General features: G+C 41.6%; 1 protein-coding gene across 5 annotated transcripts in view; it reads right to left on the bottom strand.

The window, feature by feature from the left end:
* Positions 1 to 21,477, bottom strand: part of LOC100741042 (hormone receptor 4-like) — a 151,350-nt gene that overhangs the window by 40,653 nt on the left and 89,220 nt on the right. For 2 of the 5 annotated variants that reach the window (XM_033323898.1, XM_033323900.1), the window contains exon 1: positions 1,940 to 3,704. The exons of 1 other annotated variant lie outside the window; for it this stretch is intronic. The gene's annotated coding sequence lies outside the window, so the exon portion shown is untranslated. Of the gene's footprint in view, positions 1 to 1,939; positions 3,708 to 21,477 lie in introns of those variants that run through there. 2 more of the 5 variants (XM_033323899.1, XM_033323896.1) reach the window with 2 other exon arrangements.

Below are 21,477 nucleotides of genomic sequence, written 5' to 3'. Positions count from 1 at the left end.
GTCAAACTATATCGATGCTCCGGCAATGATTACCGATCAAGTTGTCGGCGAACATCAGGTCCATGTGTGAGTCGATCCAAATTTATTTACTATCAACTGTCAAGATAGTGACCGTGTGGACGATTCGGTACAAAGTGGCAGGGTAGCAAGTTGAACAGAAATCTCGAGCAAACCAATCGGTTTCAACGTCGATTGGTTTTTAAATATATATACCTAAGCCTCGCAGTGTCCAAAACAGCGATAGAGCAAAGACTCACGACCCATTTGCACGTGCGAGCTTGCCCACGAAACTGGGTTATCCTTTGTCCTAACAGAAAACGCTTAGTTTTACATTCCTGCTTTTCCGGTTCCTCCGCGTCCTGACCAATGACGTTTAACCAGCAACGCTGCGTTGATCCATTTATTTCTTCGTTTGTCACGCAAAATCCTTTTTGTACCTTCGATACAACCAACGTGGACAACGTTGTAGTCTTTTCTTCGAGTTTTCGTCACGTTACTCTCCTTTCAGTCCCGGTTTGATTAAGTATTTCGTCGTGATACGATCGGTTTGAACACAACGTCAATCTATATGTCCAGCGCGCATGATCGTGTAAAAAAGATATGAACATGCATGGAAATAATAAAACAGCGATAGTCTCATAGATCGAACGTGGTATGCAGAGCTCGAAAATAACGGACGTTGATGGATTTTAGATGCTCCATAGACAATCGATTTTCGAGCATCGTTATTGCTCAATAAGCGAATCGTCGAAAATCAATAGAGTTTATCGTCGAGATATGGAATCATTCGCGGCAGTTCGGTAATCCAAAGGATCTGGGCCTGAACACGTTCTTCGTGAAATGCACTAAATGCAGGTAATTCGTAACGCTAAACCGCCAAAAAAAAAGATGATATTTTCTTCTCTGTAACGAGGCTTTGATATTTAGATATCAATTATTTTAATCGAGCCTCATACACAACGAGTCCAATGTAATTCCTTTCCCGCAATTTCTCTTTGACAGACCGTAGGTGGTTAGAAAAAAGGTTCTCGAGCCTGTTCTCTCATTCGATTCGTTTCATACTCGACGAGCCATTCTTCGTTCCGTGGTATGCATTTTCGAAAATAGCTGATCAGGGTCCACCGTGTCGTTGGTCGATGACTACTACACGAAATTCCCCTAGGGTTCGTTGCACCTTGGGTTGTGCGCGAGATGTAAACTTTGGAAGTAGCGCCGCGCGTGTAGTATTTACGTGTAAACACGGGCCGAGTTTATTCGGGACTGGCGGTAGCCCTGTTCTGTTGCAACAACATTATCAAACAGACTCGTTCTTATCGCGTTGCACGCTACGCGGGCCGCATCACCATTCATACGTCAGTTTTGCACGGAGACGCGCGAAACAGCATCACTCGCATCTCATTCGCGCGCGTGCAACCACTTACGCATACGTGTGTGTGGACCAAAATGGCAGCCATGCAGCAGTTGCATAACGACTTACGCTCTTTTTTTCTATCTCTCTATGACCATTACACGGCTCAGTTTCTGTAGGAAGCCGTAATATTTTCTTAATTAAATGGCGCTCGTTCTATCTATACGCGAAGATCGGTAAAGTAGCGCGTGGATTTCGCAGAAAACGATTGATCAACGCGTGACTATGGGGCCACGACTCGTTGCGTTACTCCGTGGAACGTGGACGACGATGATTCGACGAGAACACGTTTCTAATTGACAACGAGCGTATACACGAAGCAGACGTAAATTCGACGTTGGATAAAGGGACGATAAAAATCGGCGATTAAAGAAACGTCGTTGTCGTATTGGGGCTGCGGGCATGGATTTATAAACGTGCTTGTTCCCGCGTTCACCGAAAATGATATTATCGATCAGGCAGTTTCAAGTTGCAATATCGAATCGTTAGAGTAATGTACGAAGAGCGGTGGCTCTTCCAATTTTGGCTGACCTCGTCACGTGATCGGCGGATTTTCCTCCGGGTTACTGGCAGTGTGCGACTCCCGATCGAGCGGCCGATTGTAAAGGTCTCGACACTCTCGAGAGTGATGGCAGTGTTCAGAATGAAAACGAAGTCGATCGATTGGCGCTCGTGCGATCCTTTCCACCAGTCTTCAAGGGTCGCGCCTTTCAAACGGCTGTTGCGGGCTCCTTTGATCGGCGCATGCTCCGCGGATTGGCACACACGGACGAGAGGATGTACGGTGACTTTGGCCGTGACGACAGCAGTAGATTAAGAAAGAGACGGAGAGTGAAAAAAGGGAGAACAAATAAAATCACAGGCAGTAGGATAAGGTGTAAGTAATCGCCGATCTGGCGACGATTAGTCGCAATTGGCAGTGTTTTCGAGATCAGACAAACGAGGAAGAGGTTCATCAGTCGTTAAAGTTTCGTTAATCGTTTCGGCGCCACTCGCGTGCTGTAGGCATCCTTTTCGCGACGATTAATGGTAATAGCGAGAAGGAACACTTTCCTTCGAAAATTTCTTCCAACGGAGCACGAGAGAGAAGCACACGCGTGTTCACGTTCGAAATTCGTGAAATCATCGATGCGAATATTTTACACCGGGAAACGAGGAACAGAGAGGTGACGTGCATAGAACACAGAAGAGAGAGAGAGAAAGGGACAGAACGATGGCGCTGAATATTCTTGCTCGATGGCACTTCCGGTTCGAGAGCCCGTGCACTTTCTCCTGAACAGCGCGAATAGCGATCGTTTCCCTGCTAGAAGCTTTCCAGTGATCCTAGTCGATTTCTCGTGCCGCGCATATCCCCGGGTCACGAAGCATCCAATTTGAAATTCGTCCTCTAGTTCTTGCTTGCTCGCTCCTTCGCACGTTCGTCCAAAATACACGGTGACGATCGTCTCGCGATAAACGTCGACAACGACAGAGTGCAAGTCGGTAGTAGCGATCCGTTCCGTTCGATTTGTGGATGAACGGTCCGACAACAAAAAAACTCTAAGTCGATTCAGCGATACGCTGCATCGGAGGGCAATGTCTGACACTGATAATTCTAGAAATTGCAACTAGCGCCACGTTCAACCAACACGTTCTAGAGGAGTTAGCCGGGCTAATCTTTCTCGCGTCGATCACTGTTCGAAACCATCGTGGTGACTGGATAGGCGAACGGAGCTGTCACGACGAGATTGCACTGGAGTCAGAGCGAGGCACACGTAGCAGGTTGTCGTAGGTCACAGAACGGTCTGTTTCGTTCCTTCGAACTGGCACTTCCGGTCGAGGCACGTGGTTCCACGCGTCGAACCGTGCAAACAGAGGGACAGTTCGAGTTTTCGCGCGGGACACTTCCGGATTGTGGCAAAACAACGACGTCCATCACTATCACCATCACAGCCACCACCATCGGCACCACCTCCACCGTTTCTCACGTTCCTTCTTGCCCGAGTTCGTCGTAATACGTACGTGTGTGGCCTACGTACGTACGTCGCGTGTATGCGTGGCCCGTCCCTGTACGCGTGCACGTGTGCGCGCGTGTGCGTGGACGTGTTTCTCTCTCGTCGTACCGAGGTGTAAACCGAGTGTCGAGCTGAGTTGGCTTCGACAAAGTAGGGCGACGACTGGGACAGCGGCCACGGGCACCAGCGCTCACCGACGAGGAACCCGTGCGCCGTGCGGTGGAGGAACTGTGGAAGTGGAAGAGAGAACCCTCCTCGTAAAACGGCAGCGTTGCTGTACTACGTTCTCCAGTAGGGGAACCTCTAATACCGCTGCAACAAGCCTAGCCCGATTGCTTAGCGTTACGCACGCCGCTCGCGGAAAAACTCTATCCGCATGCTATCTACCGAGCACTGCCGTGTTACCAGATCGAAAACTGCCTCGCTTTTCGCTCTTATTTCTGTGTCTCGACTATGCACCTAGTTGCATGACATTTCCTTCGCTCGTTCTTTTCTTTTCTCCTATCTTTCTTTTTTTCATTTCGACACCTCTACTCGGCCGACGAGTTGCACTTTTTCTCAGTGATCGATTTCTACCGTTTCAACTTGCCACGAATTTGATTCTTATCAATTTTCAACATCGAGTCGTTCGTTAAACAGAATTAGTCTCGCAGGCTAAGAAACATGGTAATACGTGGTCAACATTAACACGCGTAGCGTTGTAATTAAGCGAGTAACACGCTTGTCTTATCGTTCGTAAATGAAAACTTTGTTACGTAACCGAACCGCGTTGTTGATAGAAACGTCGTTACTGTGCCGTTACGGCACAAATGGAGAGAAATGCAGAAATGCAAGAGCTGCCTTCGCTCTATTCGCCGAAATTCGCCGCAACTATTAGCGTATCGCAGAATTCCGAGGACACAGCCTCCGTCGATATCTAGATGGAAACACCAATTTTAAGCGCTGAACGTGCGAATTTCACGTGATTGCGTGACACGCGCGTTACGAAATGTCGTCGCCACGAACTGGGCTGTTGTCTTAAGTAGAATGCATCGCTGTAAAATTTCTTCGTGGATTTCGACCACAATACCGTTCGAAGATTAAACGTCGTGTCGGTGCATTTTATTCTTTCAATAATGGTTTAGACGAGACATCCGAGTCGGTTGCGGCAACAGATTGATATTTTTAGAAATAAAATCGATCGATCGATTTTCCGCGCCCTGACTTTTGCCGAGTGTTCAAGAAAGTTGTAGCCAATTCTCTATCTTAACGTATCTATTATACTATATCAATCTCTTATATTCTGTACGTTGTTTGAGTGCCGAAATATTTACTCCATTTATTATGTCTGTTTGTATACTTTGTATAAGGAGATTTTAATTAGATTAATCTTATGAATGTAATTACCCCCGACAAAAGAAACGAAGATAATGCATTTATCGATTTTAACATGAGCGCACACATAGAAAGGAAGAACGAACTGTTCAAGATTGGAGACGAAAGTAGACTAAGAAAACAATTTGGAGGGAAGTATTTAGAATGAAAAGAGAAAGCAGCGAGGCATAAACTGCCTACGACTACGAGAACTCTCGTCAGCCTGTATACTGTATACTATGTGTTCTTGTTATTCTTTTACGGTCTAGGCCACGATGTTCGATAACCGAAAAACTTTCACCTTCCGAACCACGTTACACTCGCGAGCCCATGACCAAGGATCGCACCGTGCGTTTTAGCACAGCTGCGACCGAGCTCGATCTCGACGACACAGACTCTCTTGATCTTGATCTTTCGATCAGGTCGTTATATAAAAACGTGTCCAAAATATCTCGAGCAGCAGAGCCAATGAAAAGATTGCAAAAAACATACGCAATCAAAATAGTCATTGTAGTATATCATATTCACGGCAAAATTATCTTTTACGTGTAACAAACGTAGTTCTGTTTGTTACTGCAAATCAATTGACGATTTTTCCATCTTAATCGTTTATATCAAATATACCTGTTAGATTATCGCAACTAAACGTTCAAATTTAAATCTCTCGATTAAAATTAATAAAAACAGGGGACAATTGATACTGGAATAGTCGATACTGGAAGGTTTATATTCCAAAGAAGAGAACTTCGTCTCAATTCTTGGAAATCAAAGAGAATTCGTTTGAAGCTGTTGGACAATATCGCGACAGGAAGAACAGTGCTGCGAAAAGGAGGAGGCTGAGTGGGGGATCGTTCAGGTGGAAGGCTAACCGGAGCGCTCCTTGGAACAGTGTACGTCACAAAGATCCTCCACGTCGCGTCGCGTCGTTGCCCTGACCTCAAAACTAGCTGACTCTCGCTATCGCCGCTACAATTACGATCTCCCTGCACTCGACTAGAATAAGCTTCTAAACGACGGCAGTCAACTATCCAATTGCCATTCGATAACCCTACGAAAGAATTTTCCAACATTCAACCGATAATTTCAATATTTTTGGTGGAAACACCCCTTAGAATATTTCGTGTAATCGATTTCCTAGAAGGAATTTAACAAATTCTGTTGAATATTCATATGCTTCGTTTCTATAAATCTCTTTACGTTCATGTCGTATTATGTTATCTATGCAAACCCGTCACAGTCATAGGTAGAACATCTGGATATTAAGGAGTTTCTCTAAATTCTTGCTTCCAAAATGCTTGGCTTCTTACTTTCAGCGGGATCGTCAAACAGCCAGCGATTCGCCAGTCACATACAAGCATCCCATCATAAATTACCACTGGCTGGAGGTTGCGTTCAACATGATGTAAAGCCCAGATGCGAGGAGCGATGCGACGCGACGCTTCCTGTTCCGAACAATATCCCCGTTCTGTCGATCGTTTCAGCGGCAAATTATTCACGTAAGCGACACGTTGTTGAGGGCCCATTAAGGATCACTGGCACGCAGTGTGTTCTCCGTGATTTCTGACTGGGAATATTTAAGGCAGTAGGAACGCTAGATTCACGACGGTCGGTAATCGGCCGCGGTTAATGACCTTTCAGCGTGCAATTGTTCGTAACGAGCAGCTTTCGTCTCATCAGGGTCGAGACTCGTTCGTCATTTCAGCCTGCATATTCGGGTCAACTATTGTTTGTCGCGGTATTAAGCGACCGCTTCACCAACGAACAATCTATTTCCGGTGACGGATAGTCAGGCTCTCTACTCACTCGTTGCTCTCGCGCGCGTTTCTAGGAAGCCCCGGTCTGCCGCGCGCCGCGTTCATTCGTTCTTTCGTTCTTTCCTCCTTTCCTTCTTTCGTTCCCTCGTTCCTCGGCAAGTGTGTCACTCGTCGCTCCACTATTACCCCGTGCCGGTCCTCGGGAGAAAGCAAAAATTACACGCTCCCGGGAGCGCCTAACGAATTCCTTTTCAACGAAGCGAACGCTATCGTTCGTGGTTTAGAATGTACCTCTGCGCGTCGTGGATTTCGAGCTATCTGGAGAGAGGATGCATCAGCTTGCGAAACGAAGGTGGACGTTCTAATTAAGTAGCCTCATGAATGGACATTACAGAAGTGTTCCTTTCGAGTGACCAAACTTGAGCTTTTTAATTATCGTTTTCTTACTTTGTAATGTTTCTTTGTATTAATCCATTAAGAAACGTATTAATGGTTCAATTTACATTTTCGACTTCTCCGTATATTTGGGAATATAAAAAGACGGTGGAGATTAAAAACGTGCATGTGGCATGAATAGAGTACACAAGAGGGAGCAATAAAATATTGCACACACCTAGAACAGATATAAATGTCTTGATTTCTTTTTGTCGTGACTTAAAAAGTGATTAACCATTGTCGTTAATAATAAGCGTGCTTGTTTTTTCCCGTAAACAATTAGTCTTGTGGTATTTTCATAGCACGATCATAAGTTATAAAAAGTTAGTGATGTTAGGGAAAGTTAAGAAATTTAATACAAATTTCTGTGAAAAGTAATAAATACTTTTGTAATAAGAAAAATGTTTGTTATTTCTCTGGGCCTTATTTTTTTTGAAGATGGACTTTCTTAATCGTCGTAGAATAATATATCATATTACAACATAGAATCGTAAATTAATTAATTGTCGCTATGAAAAATGTTAAAAGAAATGCAAAACCGACGCGTTTAAAGTGCACCGCGAAATGTCAAAAATTCCTAAAAAGTCAATAAAATTCTCCTCGTGAAAAATACTAATTTAAGATCGATCATATCCTTCTAAAGACGTCACAATGTTCACGCATTTGCAACAAAAATACCAAAGCATTGAAATTACTAGCCGCAAAATACGCAAGCGTACTTCAGCGTGTAAAATTAAATGTGCAAGCTAGAGCATTCGAATCGTTAGAGACGTTAGAAGATTACAAATGGTATGAACGCAAAGTAGTACGCCAAAAAAAAGTTGTAGGCATCGAATACAGTGGAATAAAGTTCCCGAAGAAGACGAACGTTTCCAGAAGGATAAATAATACAGCTCATCTGGATTACCGTTTCCCGTTCCGAAGCTTGAGGCTGCTTAACCGTTGAACGTCGTGGGGTACCGCAAGCCCCACTGACTCACAGAACTACTTTCCCTTCTTTCTCGACGAGGTACTACCTACTACATACCTCCGCCGCGCCGCACCGTGAACAGAGCCCCGTTATCCAGCCAGCTCGTCGAGAGTGAAACGTTTGTATACTAACTCTGCCTTCCCACGGAGCAACGCGACTGTTCGTTCAGCCCACGTAAAAATTTCTCTTCGCGTGTAAAATAATTATTAAAATATATCATCCCCTTTTCATACAAAATTCATGCAATAATGGAATTTTATCGAGTCTATGAATTTCACTTTGCTATTTCAGTTCGTTTCAAAATTGCTTGTACATTGCTGTAAAGAAGTTGAAAGCAACATTTTCTAAATATTTTAAATTTATGTACCTGATAGAGTACAACCTCATACTTTAATTAAATAATAACAAATCCTCCATCTCTTCTATAGAAGTTTTTTTTAAATAAATTATCTAGAGTATTTTTCAAATACATTATTATAGTGTATCATTTCATAATTTTAATTTTGGTATAAAATTCAACCACTTATCTTTCTTCACCCGAAGAATTTATTACGCACTAAAGTATACAAAAAATAATTAATATATTCCTTTTCGTACAAAACTCGTTGAACTCATTGTTAGAGTTACTAAACTTCACTTTATTCGAATAGAGCGCAAAAAACTAACAAAGGACGTATATAAACAGCATTTTCTATTCATTCTACAATAATTGCAATATTTATTGCGTCATGAATAAATTGTTGCTTTATTAATATCACCGATGGTTAAATACGAATTACAAATGCTGCACCAAAATAGTTCTATTTAAAACATTCGATTCCATAGTTACCTCTCCTTCAGATAAAGAATCCTAAACTTAATGATCAACTTTTCTAATGTAACATTCTTAAATCTGGAGTAGCTTCTTAATAATATATATATACAATATCTTAATAATACTTATTTAAATATATCCAAATAATAAAAAATTTTAATATAACCAATCAATCAATTTTGTATAAATACCTATATATAAATCTTATATGCTACATACCGGTATTTGATGACAATCAATGAAGATATATGGAACAATTACGAACAATTAAGTATTTCATTTATATTTCGATTTACACGATATTTACACGATTATTAGAAGCCGATGCGTGAATCCGTATTACTTTTTCGTCCCTTATATATTATATAACACACGCACTTGCGGAACTGTTACGAGGTACTGAAAGCGCAAAACGATAGTTATAACGCAACGATAACAGGAAAATGAAACTGTCGTACGTGGCGGGAAAATGTGTAACGATCGCTACCTGGACACTCGTAATCTTTTCTTCCCGACTCCGCAGTTTGACGATAGGCGTTTTTCAATTAGACAGCACGTGATATTTTAAAGGTTATCACGCGGTGTCGTAACTGTGATTGGCATCGAGATCTTTTTCCACACGATACTTTAGGAAATATATGTAATATAATAGTTTAAAAAAAGGTCCGTGCATGATCGGAACGTGGTTCCAGTATTCAAACTCGTTCACGCACGGCTCGTACGTTCTGCCCTCTAATTAAAATCGGGCAACCCTCGACTCGATGTAATGACTCTCCGTACAGTCCGTAATGATTCGTATACATAATCAGGGAGATAACTTTCGCGCGTGATAGTACGCTTTAATGAAACTAGAAATCGCATTGATCACTCGTTCGTTTGCACAAACAAAATCAACGGAACTTTGAAAATCAGCGTTGTTTCGTGAAAGAAGGTCGCGATTACCGCATGTTTAAGATTTTGTTATTTGATGCATTGAAACTTAACAACAAGTGCATCTTAGGCGTTTTGTTTAGCAACGAAACAGAGTTAGATTTAATTGATAAAGATTAATTGATTTTGATTTCTCGAAATATGCGAAAATACTAAGAAAAATAGAAAAATTCAATAATAAATTGTTTAGGAACGTAAGGGTATTCATATCGGAGAAATAACGACACGATTGGAAACGTGTACTCAGTAAACCTAGCTTAAGTATTATTTTATTAGTTGGCATAAAAATAACGACAAAATTTTCAAACACAAATAGTTCTTTAGTACGATAATTCTTTATTGTCTATCATATGCCGGTTGTCAAAACATTCTTATTAGGTTGCGCTTCTATCACACTTTAAGTTATGCGTTGAAAAGTTTTTTAAATTTATAGTAGGCGTGTCTTTAAAACTCTTTTCTTTCTTAAATTAATATCAAAAGACTTACACCAGAAACGCTGCTTAGAAAAGATTCCTCCGTGGAAAAGATAACAGATACAACAGACTCTATACACAAATAACTTCTTTGGTCGGACCATTCAAAGTCCTACACTACTCGCAGAAAAGTCTCGTGTTTAATTAAGACAATTACTCTTCCGTGCCAGTGTATACTGTCCGAGTGACCGAACACATTGTAGCGGAATATGAGCGTAGAAAAAGTTCAAGTGAAAACGGAAAATTCAAGTCTAGGAGAGATCCACGTTATTGTGCCTTTGAATACTAACGTTGTTTCAGGTTACAGGGTCTAGAGGTAAAAGAACTTTGAACAGATTGTTATTGCCGTTTCTTGTAACCTTCGGCCAGAGTTACACCACAAGATCAACTTTTTTGATGGTAACGTCCGTTGATATAGATGTATAAACGTGCTCCCCATGTCATTGGTATTATTATCCTTTCTTCGATTGGTATAGTAGCATTGAGCGAGCGACGATTACAACCGGTATACACTATCTCTGGACTTGTACTTATTTTAATACGTTTGACTATTACGAATTCATTCGCTCATTACGTTATTAAATACACCTACACGTTATAACCACCTCTACATCCATTTTTCCTTTCAGTGCTATTTGCCAAAGTCAAAGCTTCTCGTCATACAGAATCGGTAGCCCATTAGTAACGAACGACTGTGATTCGTTAGCGTGGATCGTCGATACCAAATCGATTCCCCTCACAGGAAGCACGATGCGCTCTCACTCGTTCTTTTACTCCTATACGTGTACATCGTTTCATCCGCTTATGACCTATTAATCATCGCGGATATAGAGTAGATCCTTGTCTCTGATGTACGTCGTGGGAAAAGGACAGCGTTGTCCGCAGAAACGTAAGATACGTTATATAGCTCGATCTATCGAATGAATGTCTTCGCAAAATAAGAGTAATAATCGTATATGTGATATGTCGATAAATTATTATATAAACTGTGTACCGATTATGAGACACGGAAACTTGGTGACTTGCAGCATGAGTTGAATGTCGTTGACTGTGGATTTGAACGATAGTCAGATAAATCCAGTAGCTAGACTATTATGTAAGATGCTGATTATAAGTATTTGGATACACGGTTGATCTGTAGCATACGTTGTTGCATAAATGCTATTAATAGTTTTTTTCGCGTAAAGTATAGAACTCAAATTCAAATGAAGTAATCTATAATTAAATAACGCAACTTTTTTGTGTTTCGGGTCATATACGATCAAACAATACCAATTCAGGGTTGAACATTTTTTTATTCCCCTTATTCTTCGTAATTAGTATAAACGGCGAAAAATCTTGTAAACGCCTTGCATATAACTACGATAATAACAATTAAATAAGAAAATCGTTGTAAATCCTTCTATCTGTGATTTAATTTACATGGTGTTAAAAACAAACAAGCGTTCGAACAGGTATGGACAATAGTGTACGTCTTTCAGAAATAAATTTGAGAGAACAAACGGCGAAGACCGGATAAAGGAAACTCGAAGACGTTCCGATCTTATCCAACGGCCAGTACTTACCTCTCTACGAATGGCTGGTCGGACAAGGCGAGACGAACATACGCGCGAAGCAGCTCGCGGAATAAGTGGATGCGTGCGGACGAAGGTGCACCAGAGGTTTCACTGCCAGCCAGCAATAGCGTGGGTCGAATGCCGTTGCCATTGTACATTGCGCGGAGAAACGCTCGCTTAGCTTAGCATCGACGCGTTTAGACCTAGCCTAGGAGAGTACGTAATTACGCAGATCGTCGCGGAGTGGAACAGCAAGGGAGAGAGAAATAGATCTCCTCGAAATCGTGTGCCCCGATACTGAGGTTACCGACGCGACGCGTCCCACATACGAGAGCTTTTGAGAAAGCCCGCGAACTCGCTTAGTTAAGCGCAGACTAAGAGACGCAACGGACTAAAGAATTTTTCTGTCGGATAGGAATAGAATCTTGCTGGTAGGAAGTTCGCGACGCGACGCTTCCTTTAAATGGATTTCACTGATATATATTAGAATATCTTATATTAGAAATATTGGAACATTAGAAATTTTGAAAAATCGAAAACAACAAGACATATATATATATATTAGGATATATTTATCATTTTATTATTATTTATTAATATATATACATTATTATATAGGATATATATATCCTAATATATATATATTAGGAAACAAAATCCTAAAGTTACTTTTTTTTCGATTCCTAGATATCACGGAGTCTGATGATTTTAAACTTTCGAAAAAAAAGCAATAGGACGACTGACGACGAGGCAATTCTGACATCGAGAATTTTATTTTCCGTAGCGCGAAATGCATTTCGACACGCTTTCGTTTGCTCGGTCATCGGGCGCAAGAAGTGTGAACCGCGAATGCGCCGCGCCCGCATTAGTTTCTTGGAAACACGAATCTACGCTTAACACAGCACCGCGTCACGTTCCATTTAGGAGGCTGCAGAAGACCTCTTCTCAACGAAGTAGAAAGTATTCCTTCGTTTATTATCGCGTTTTGCTCGGCCACTTCCTCGTTGGTCTGACCTTTCCCTCCGCTTCTACTTTTCTTCGAGGCTCGTGAAAGGAGGGCCTCGAGCAGCGCGATCGCATCTCAAGATCGTTAAGTTCGCCTCCTACTCAAGCCGGCCACGATTCTTCGATTCCTGTCGTGTTGGAATCGATGCGATTCGCTCTAGACTTAGGGACACCGACGAGTACCGGAGAAAGTTGGCTGAATCCACGTCGAAAGATCGACCTTCGACTTTGTTTATTCGCAACTGGCCTCTGTGTTGCGACATGCGAATGCGGGCTAGCGGTATATCGCCTCTGCTTGGCGTATGTCGCTTACGGATTGCGAATACTATGCGGTGATTTTGTCGAGGAATCGAAAAAAGTGGAAGCTTAACAAATATCAGGTGGTTGCATATGATATAGCCGATTTCACATACGTGTAAAATCACTCGGTATTCGACAAACGTATCGTCATATAATATTTATTATATTGGATATCAACGCTAAAAATTCGTAATTTTTAAACGCCGCTACACAATCAGCCACATCATTTCTTATCTGTAATTTCTATCGACGGATCACGTCGAAATTCGTGTAGACCTATCGGATCGATGACTTCGAACAGTCGCAAACGCGCGGTAAAGTTGAACGACCTGTTTAAAACGCGCTTGTTCGAGTCGGTTGAACGACCTCAAGGGACGGTCGCGGTTTTATTTTTTAAACAATGGGGAAAGTCTTGCGAAAGCAACGGCGCCGGCTGTAACAGTGTGATCACGTGCGAACGCACCGCTATCAGGGACGTCGTGTTCCTGGAGAATCCTTTCGTTTTCGCTTGTCATCGGTCGCTTTCAAGCTTGTCGCACGAAAATATTTTTAAGCCTATCACCGGGCCTCTGACTACCTCGAAACCGTATCTCGTTACGAAACGAGTCCTCGACGATACGATCGGCTGGAATTCGGCCGAAGGAAGGTCAAGGGCTGGTGAACAGCAGCTTTCACCAGAAATTCGAGCGCACGAGCGCAGATTTGCTACTCGGATTATCTGAACGAACTTCTAATTAACGATAAATTCATTCAGAACTGGCAAACATTACATGACCGTTTTTATATGCTCCAAAAATTGTCTGTAGCTGTATGTATCTACAATGTTGTTACTGCTATCTTGACCATTATCAGTTATTTTTATAAATATATATTTAATTTATTGTTTATTATATTAGAAATTCGTATTTCCGTCAAATGGTAAACGATATGTTTCAACATAACACACGACCATTAGTGTAATAAGAAACTATATTAATTGAAATATGATGAGTCGTATAGAGAGCAACGACGACTAAAGTAACATAGTATTCAAATATGAAACTTTTCGTTTGGCGTTTTTCCGCCACGTAGTGTCACTTGACGTCCGCAAGCGAGAGGCATTTGCCTAGCCTATCGAATACTTGATTTTAGGCCTCGTATTCGACGGCTGTCAACTTTGGAGAATGGGTTAATGAGCAAGAAAATCCGGATGCCCGGACTAACTGGCAGCAACTTTGAAGAGAATGTAACTATCACATGTGCTTCTGTTTGAATGAAATTTGTTTTCTAATTAATGAAACTTCTGTCAAGAGGCTGTATCATAATTGAAGGAAGTAAAATTTAATTGAAAATTTGGATAGAAAGTAGCTTTAATCGGACAATTGTTCAGAAATCGATAACGTACCAAAGTCCGAGACCAATTTTACTAAACACAAAAACATTTATCGTTCAATTAATTGACAACTCAACCATAGTGATACAATATCGCCCGTACGCGATATACGAGCGTGAAAGGATTAACCATCAAATGGTAGCAAGTCGCGACTCGGATCAAACCGTTCCTTCATTCACGCTTATTGTCTGTGACCGTCTGAATGAGACCTGGATGCGTTTCGCGAATCCATGAGAAACGATTATTTTCACGTTAGTGTTCACGCGATATCGCGGGAGTTCTGCACACGTGTACGTAAGATGGTGAACGTGTTGATTCCAATGTGCGGACCGTAGTTCGAGGAATCGATTGCGTAAATGTAGGAAGCGCGGATGCATTCACCTTTTGCGCTCACAGTGTAGCCTTGCCCGAGCAGCGGTTCTCATCATCGTGATTTGTCGTACCGTCGAAAAGCCACAGCCTCGTATGTTCAACGAACGATTCGAAAATTAATTTCCCGGCGAGGTTCGCCCGATTTGGTATATCGAGCTGGAATATACGCGTTGTTTGCTTTACGAACGAGGTTTTGGAGATGCGAATTTGCAGCTCCTCTTTTTCGCTCGAGATCAGTCCGAAGTTATATCGCAATAGCCTGGAAGCGATTTTCGAACGAGGTCTCGTTTTGTTTGAGATTGCGCGCGAGCGCGATCAGCTAGCACTTTTCACCACGTGTTCCGGAAGCTTTCCATTCTGTACGATGGAATTTACGAATGTGAGTCGTAAATGCTTTATTTGAAAGCAATGCTGTCATACGAATGTCTGTTATCTTTGCTTTAAATAAATGTCTTTTCGCTTTTCATTAGAGCAGATTTATCACTTCGAGTGTTATCGTTGAAATCGACATACTTTTGCTATCGCGGTGCAATGTTTCTAATACCATATTCGCAAAGTATCGCCCTGGATTTTTATACAATTTTTGCAGATCCATTTAGCTTTCTACTTCTGAGGCTGAAGTTGTTTGAAGAAAATTTAAGGCATCGAAAACTATAAAAAGTTCTTTAAAAACCATATTAATATTATATGCCACGTTAAACATTACCTTTTTGAGACATATTTAAAAATTATTTCTTCAATTTCACTATCAATTATTATTATTATTTTGCAGTCTGTTAACTATTTTTTATCAAAATATCGTATGGTCGCAGGACCAAATAAACTTGCTTTGAAACCAAAATTTGCGCCAAGATCGTGTTCGATAGAATTCTGCATACATATAATCTCTTGTAATTTCTTTCAAAGAGAACAGTAAAGTTTGATAATAACGAATCGAGTCACTGAACCGATCGGTTCACGCAGAAACTTGAAACAAACAGCGAATTACTGGAACACGATCCGTCGCGGAAGCGATGGCAATCGATTTTCGAAATCGCAACACAATATCGTCAACGGTCGATGGTATTAATTCGCGAACTGGTGTCGGATTAACTATGCACTCTATCCTGGGCTGAATCACAGACTTTCCTGCATCTAGATAGAATTTCTCACGGTGTGATCGCCGCCGATCCGAACGTACTTTTTCAATCACACGGCGTACATAGGCACATCTCGTGCACTATGCTCCTTTAACTTTCTCTTCCCGTCTCCGTTGCTAACCAACGACATACGCCTTCGTCTATGGTAGGTAATAGTCAATCTACCCACCGCTTATGAGTCAACCGATCGTCGATAGTTAGACGACTAGACGATTGTTTGACAATTACGCTTATCGTATTCGAGAAAATTGTATTTGAAAATTTGTCGAGGGCGTGTACTACGTTCGCTTTAGAATAAAATAAGCAAAGATAAGTGGAAAATGTGGAATAAAAGCTTTTCCTTCTAAGCGGCATCTTCGACGAAATCAAATTCGATCGATTTGATTTTAATTGCTACTATGTCGTGTTTCACGTACGAAAAGTCTCGATTTGAATAGAGAGAAACGCTGAAAGTAACGATGCGCGATTTCACGAAGAGTCACGCGACTCGATTAGGCCTCGGCTGCTATTTTACGTTCAAGTTTGCTTATTGATTGGAATTACCTGCCCCGGTGTACGTTCCGCAAACATACGCGTGCTTACGTAAGCGAGTGAGCTAACTAAATTTCCAGTAATTCCTTTTCCCTCGCGAGGAACCAGCGCGACGACGAGTCTGTTACGTCACGGTCGTCTAGCATTTCCCGAATATATACTTGATATATATTCTTTTGCGACTACTTTTTTTGCGGTGGGAAAAAAGTTTTCCAGCCAGTTTTGGAAGGGACGATGTAACGCGTAAGAGTGAAACTGATAAGAGGAGGACAAGAGCAGGAAAGTTACGAGAAATCGGGAGAAAGGAGCCGCCGTTGTTGGAGTTGAAAGGAGTCTCGTTGGCTTTGCTTATTAGCATAATCGAATGATAATGAGGCAAAAATTGTATATCTTACCCTGGAGCAGGCACGCTATTTCCGTGAGTGTATCTACCTAGCGTAGGACAGCGAAATAGTCGCGGAAAGCTGACGTTCACGCTCGGCGAAACAGGTGGCACTGAAATTTATGCGGTAATTAAGGAATCGAAAGTCGAAAAGCAAGGATTACGATTTTTAAGAGGTACGTCTGGTTAGTGAAATTCGACGACTTTTCGAATGCTTTCACGGTTTACTCGATTTGCTGGATTATTGTACCGTGAAGTCTCGTTTAATGAATCTGTGGAGTAGTCTGTATAAATCGTGTCGTCTTAAATGAGATAGAAGTCGTCGACTTTGATTTATCGATCTATTTTGTTGAGAATGTTAAAAATATTGTGAAAGCAGTACAGAAGTAGGAAGTTAATATTTAACCTTTTCGAGACTAACGGTACGACACAATCCAAGATAACATTTGGAAACATCGCTACGCAAATTTTTCAATAAACGAACTCCAAAATTGTGAAACGCGAACAACTCTTCTCTCAATATCCTCGTTTCTCTATTCTCAACGATATTTAAACAACAGAAACTATTTATAATGTACTGTAAATCTGCGTTTCCGTTCGCGCGAATTTATGTAAAGGAAAGTATAAAATTAATCCCGGGAATCTTACACGAAGAACCTACCGTTCGAGATCCGAACTGATAATTATTCGTTCAGCGCGCAACAAAAATATTATTTCTCACCTTCGATTCGTACATCTGTATACAAGATCGCTGGCACGCTCTTGCCCTTATCGATGAGTAAATTTTTAAATTCGATGCACCCCCTCGGTCTACGCCACTGTCGATGTTCTCTCTTCGTCGAACCATTCCCCCAGCCCCTCTGAACGAGCAGCACTACCATTCTCCATGTCCTCGGTGTATCACAGAGGGAGGCTTCGCCCCGTTCGGTGGGGACCATCTCAATGACGTCACCGAGCTGGTATGGAGGTGGAAGCGAAGCAGCGATAGAGGGGTATCGGTTGTGTGCAAAGGGTGGAAGGGGATCGTGGGTGGGGAGTTGTCAGTAGGGGTTGCCGGGTAATATCGGGGATGGTGACGGGGTGAATGACCGACCTAGACTCGAAGTCAGGGGTGTGCAATGTATGAAACCATCCGTAATAGCAACCCTCCTTCAAAGCAATCTACAAGGGTAGGCTTTACACCCTCTTTCTTCGTGTTTGTGTTCTTCTCGCTGCCTATGTCCGTTAGACGCGAGATGCTGGCGCATAACTCGTCAGAATTGAAGTGTTTTAACGAACGGAACAGTATGCCGAAGACACATTTTTCTTTTTACTAACAACGTTCTGTCGTCATTAACTTTATCAACTCTTTCGTTTCTACGATAAATCATTGACGCAAATATTTGCCTATAATTTTTCTACATATCGCGTGACGAATGGACGATTCCTACAAATAATTAGATGTTTAATAGCGTATAAGAAATTTTTTTAAGATAAGATAAATTTGATGTTATTTTATGTGATTAACTTCTGGCGAAATTAATATTTTACTTTGCGATTCTAGACGTTTAACTGCACAATTGCCATGGAAATTAGTAGGTCCGTTTACGTATTGGTCAATTGGATAACGTGATTCGAGTAATCGATCGTGATTTTCTACGCTAATTATAGTCGAAATAGATAACGATCGTTTGGGGAAAAAAGATGCACAGTCCCAAAATGTTTTTGGATCGATACCTATAATTCTACGTTGAATCGATTAATAAAATAACATCAATCACCTTTAAGTCTTAACTGTTTTCGCCTGGAAGGATCGTGAAGCGATAGAAGAGACAGCTAGTTGATGCGATCTTATCAATCAGTAGACAATCTATTATTTTATTTGTCGTTGCTATTTTATCGCTCGTTTTTCCGTGTATTCGTCGAATACGCACGAATATGCACGAATCGTCGTTACCCCCTCCCGTTTGTTTTACGATATCGCATTCCGTTTACACATTTCGTCATCTACGTACGCTATTCCAGGTTAGAAGTTTATTTATAAACAGACAGGTTAGCTTCTTTATTTAGACGACGGCGACGACGACAACGACGACGACGACGACTAAGACTACGCGACAGCGACGGCCACGGGCGTAAACGTTGGCGCTTGGGAAAGTCGAAAATCGCGTTTAAACTGAGAGCTTGAAGCCGATCAGTGATCTCGAAATTCAACGAGCTAGTCCCGTGACTATGGTGTTCGAGGTCAGAAGATCATCGATGCAGATCGGTGCTTCTGTGCACCGATGACTTCGTGTCCCAGAAAGATAAAGGCCGTTCCCTGGTCGGTAAACTGACGTGGGTTTAAGCCCGGGGTGAATCGAGTGCACGAATAGGGTAACGCGATCGATAGCTGACCAAAAATAGGATCTGCCGCGGACTCGTAAAAGCTTTATTAGAAAATGCTTTCTCGATGCAGCGCTCTCGTTACATCCAATGAGACGATCGAAACACCGCTATGGAATACGCACACAATGTAGTGTCGTAAATTACCAAGGCTAGTCTAGAGTCGAAGGAAATCTAAAGTCTATGGTATATAGCGTAGAATTGCTTCGGGTAGGTATATCGCCAAACGATGTCTGTTCAATTTCGATTAAATTGCCTAATTTGAGGCGTAATCTCGATCACTTACGTTTAAGAAAGATGAACAGGTGTAGATGCGCGCGTATATTAGAGGTGTACACGTAGAATGGTTCGAATTTGGAAAAATATGTAAGAATTAGTAAGAGGAAAAAAGAGAGCATGAAATCATTACTCTTTAGTTAACGCTTTCGCGATATCTTACGATAAATTTCGGTATTCCCACGATATCTTAACGAGTAAAACGAACAAATTTCCGTCAGATTTACTCTAATCGTTATAGGAGCAACTTATAAGTGCAACAAAAACAAGGATGATTACATAACGATCAAATCTACGAGGGATTGTACGTTCGAGAGTCGACATCGACTATCGTCTTGCCTTGACAAGAACGTAGGCTCCCGAGGGCCTCGAGAAAAAGTCAAAAAACGTTGCCAGGAAAAATGTCAGCCCAGGGTCAAACGGTGTTCTGGTCCCCGTGGTATTGGTCGGTTTTGGTTTTAGGTTGTTGCATGCACGAGGGTTAGGTTGGTCGTTCTCTGTGGCGTTGCTGTTACACCACGTGGTTCGTATTGATCCTCTTCGGTGGGCACGGTAAAGGAGAGCAAGCGAAAGAGAAACAGAGAAAGAGCGGCAAACGGGGTGAGAGAGGAGGACGACCGATGTGTTCTCTCTATCGAAAGCTTCCCTCGTTCGTTCTTCCTCACTCGCCCACGGTTCCCGATATAGTCATCTCTTTCTGAACGACGTGTAACCCCTATATACCTTTCTCTCTCGTCGAAGAGGGTAGCAGCCTAGTGCCCCTGCCTTTCGGTCGTTCACCCTTCGTACACACTCGATTCCGATTCTCTGTTCTTCTCCCGTTCGTGTCCCTGCCTTCCGCTCCTCTTTTCTGCTTCCGATGCGCGCCCGATCTAAGAACTTCTACAGTCTGTACTTGACCCCACGGGTACACGTCAGGCATTAAGAAGGGGGAAGCGAGATAAAGCAAGTTATGAAAAAGATCCAACTAGTCGGATCATCTGCGTTATTTTTCGTTGAGATAATATCCTTCTCCGATTTGGATCGAGTACTGGTTGAGAGATTGCTTTGGAATGCAAATGTTTCTCTTCAACTTCGTTTCTCAAACCACGGAGAATTTTGTTTGTTGAAAGATTATATACAAAAGGCAAGTGCTCCTAGTTTCTTTAACCCATTGTAACGTTATGTGACTTAGAAATTAAATATTCATACGAACCTCTTAGGCAAAAGCCAAATTGACTATCTCCATTCTTTATTAATTTACCTCTTTTCATATGTTTGTTCGCAAGATATTCGCATAAATGATAGTGAATTTCAACGATCTCTCATACTTACGATCAAATAGCAAATTGGCCGGATGAAAAATTATATGTATGTAGAATTAAGATTCAAATCCAAAAGTATGATACAGGCTTACCTGAAACAAAAAAAGAAAATATCTCATGAAACTCTTGGATCGATCTCTTCTCGCAATATGACAATTATGTTGTTTTGTTTCGATCTGTATAGCAACCTCGCCCTCCAAAAAGGTGAAGGTCATCGAAGAACCGTCGGAAAATGTTACGACAGGCAAAGAAACGCGCACGTATACGCACGCATCTTTGCTAAGTGCGTGAATATCACAAAATAGTATCGGCCAGGAAATGATTTTCATCGAATTGCAAGATTTGTTTGCTTAGGATTTGATATCACACCATACAATTATGTAGAGTTTTCCGTTATTTCCATTTCGGTATAGTATGTTCAAACTGAACTAGTATTCAAATATTTACATAAATCAATTCAGAAGATTACCAGATTATCGTATTTGTTATCGCTATATTAAATCGAAAGATTTTTTATTGGAATTCCTTTAGTCGTAAAATTAAGGGTTAACAGAGATGAATCGTGAATCGTTTTTCTTTTTCAAAATTTCATTGAAATTTTATCCAAATAATTTAACAAAACACAACGTTTTAAAATAAATAAATGTTAGCCTCGTTTAGTCACGATTGCCAGAACAATTTTCACATTTTTTTCATTTTATAGTACGTGACGTGCACAAAGTGCGACTTTAAACGTTGTGTCGGT

Source organism: Bombus impatiens, unplaced genomic scaffold (assembly GCF_000188095.3).
Source record: "Bombus impatiens unplaced genomic scaffold, BIMP_2.2 scf_1283, whole genome shotgun sequence".
NCBI lineage: Eukaryota > Metazoa > Arthropoda > Insecta > Hymenoptera > Apidae > Bombus > Bombus impatiens.
Note: the sequence above shows the minus strand (reverse complement) of the source record. Positions and strands in the feature narration are given on the sequence as shown.